Consider the following 2,326-nt stretch of genomic DNA (forward strand, 5'->3'; position numbering starts at 1 on the left):
GAGGAAGTAGGGTGCCCGTGTACCGCGCTTTCCTGCCCCCGCAGGGTACCCCTAACTCACTTCCCTCCTCCTTCCCTCCTCTCTGCAAGACTTGCAAGCCGCCCGCTCGGCCCCCGCCACGTGCGGCGCGAGGAGGCCCCTGGCTGGCTCGGGACGGGGCAGGGCTGCGGGCTGCCTGTGGGATTGGCCGCGCCTGAGGCCGGCGGGCGGGCTGGAGGCAGGGCTGTCCCCGCGCCCACCCCGCCCTGCCGGGAGTGCGGCGTACTTGGGGAGGAGGAGGGCTGGAGGAGCAAGGCACTACGGGCTTCCGCGAGCGCAGAGGTGAGTGAGAGGAAGGGCTGGCAGCCCCGGGCACTGCCTTCGGCTCCCTTGCCTGCGGGAGGGAGGAGGGAGAGGCCAGATTGCCCGCGGTCTTGAGGCGCCTGCGGAACAACTTGTTTACTTAGCAGCTGGGCCGGGACAGGGAAGGGAGGAAAAGCAGGCTGGCTGCGGTAGAGAAGGGAGGGAAACCCTCTGCCAAGGGAAGGAGAAGGACTGCCCTGCAGTGGCCCTGCGCAGGAGACTTCACCACTGACAGTCACAGCTGAGGAACGCGGGAGCCACGGGCTCCTGCCCACTCTCTCCGCTGACACACCCAGTCGTATACTTGGCTGTGCCTCTTTCATTCCCCCCTCCCGCTTCGCTTTCTGAGCTGCCCGTTCCCATGCCATCTTCCCCCTTTCCCCAAAACTGCTTTTTTCCCTTTCCTGAATGTTGTTTACTACCCAGGACCTCTCCCTCTATTTATGCGTCTACCTCCAGTTCTCCACGACAGATATCCTTAAACTATCTCCCAGCCTTCTGCATCTTCATTTCTAAATCCACATAGTTTCCTTTTCCAAAAGTTTCTTTCCCAATCCCTGGCTCCTTATAAGCTTTGATGTTCTCCTTCCTGCTTATGCTTCCTGTAACTTTATAGAAGTTAATAGCCCACAGTTACTTTTACTAGCCTACTTGCGCACATGTACCTGTTTTATTCACTGGGGGCAGTTTTTATTAACCATCTTTGTCTGGTTGCATACTCCCAATTGGTGAGTTGCTAGTTTTTTCCCCCTTTAATGCATCCTGCCCATTATTTCCATCAGTTCCATTCCTACTATATACCTCCCTTCCACTCCAGTCACTGCAATGATTTTCTAAAAGGGACAGAATGGATTTCTCTGTATTTTTTTTTCAGAAGCGCACACTGACTTTAACATTCCACCCCCCAAGTGTGTGTTCAACCCACCTGTTAGGCTTATGCTTCCAGCAATACATGTCACTTATAAAGGTAAAGGATCTTTGACGTGGTCTCTGCGCTTCACACCCATGGGATCTAGTACGCACGCGCTGGATCAATCGGTGCTGTAGCAAGCTCTTTTAACGGATTTTCACGTCCAGTCCCTCGGGCATGCGCAGGAACCCCACCGCGCATGCCCAGAGGGGTGGGCGCGGACATCCCGCCAGTTCCTTTCTTACTGCCGCGTTGAGTAGACCTCTTCTTCGTCGGTCCGATCGGTTCGCTGTTAGCTTTCGCCTCACAGCTCTTAGGAATTATTTCCAAACTTTCTTTTACTTTAATTTTTGGTTGTTTGTTCTTCAAAAACAGTTTTAAAAAATTGTTTTCTGCTGAGGGGGAGTTTTCCTCATGCCTTCAGGCTACCCCCCCCCCAAATGTTCCCTCTTCTTCTTCACTTCTTTTATGGAGAAGAAGGGAGGATTTTTCAACAGGTGCAAGGGTTGTGGCAGCAAACTTGCTTCTCCTGACCGTCATACCCTCTGCATTTTTTGCTTCGGAGAGTCTCACCAGCCAGAATCCTGTCGTCACTGTGCGCGTTTCTTCAATCAAACGCGAAAAAACCGTGCTGCACGCCTTAAAGTGGCGCTGCTTGAATCGGCCCTTGCTCTTGCCTCAGCAATGGAGGAGAGACCGTCTGCATCGACAGCTCCGACATCGAAGGCTTAATCGTCCGCTTCCACGCCAGTCAAAAAGAAGGCTAAGGCAAGTAAGGATCATATGTCCGCGAAGAAGGGCACCTCCAAGTCCCTGAAGGCAGCGAACAAGGGGAAGGAAGCTGTGTTTGCACTGGTTGATGCCCCTAAAGTGCCTCCCGCTCCAACGGCAGTATCGATATCAGAGGCCCAAGTCCCTCCACCGATACCGACCATCCATGTCTTGGACTCCCCTGTCCACCAAACGGAGCGTCCTTACTCCGACATCGAAACGGTAGAGCTCCTAAGTCATCAAATGGATGCAGAGCCTTCTCCGTTTCCTTCCCCTTCGTTGACATCAACGGTATCGGAAGCT

At 54.0% G+C, this 2,326-nt stretch overlaps 1 protein-coding gene across 1 annotated transcript in view; it reads left to right on the forward strand.

The window, feature by feature from the left end:
• The first annotated feature begins 253 nt into the window (after positions 1 to 253).
• The window catches only part of ACY1 (aminoacylase 1), a 35,080-nt gene continuing 33,007 nt past the window's right edge, over positions 254 to 2,326 (forward strand). Inside the window, exon 1 of the mRNA XM_015417727.1 lies at positions 254 to 321. The gene's annotated coding sequence lies outside the window, so the exon portion shown is untranslated. The remainder of the gene's footprint in view (positions 322 to 2,326) is intronic.

This window comes from Gekko japonicus, unplaced genomic scaffold (genome assembly GCF_001447785.1).
Source record: "Gekko japonicus isolate JY-2015 unplaced genomic scaffold, Gekko_japonicus_V1.1 scaffold97, whole genome shotgun sequence".
NCBI lineage: Eukaryota > Metazoa > Chordata > Lepidosauria > Squamata > Gekkonidae > Gekko > Gekko japonicus.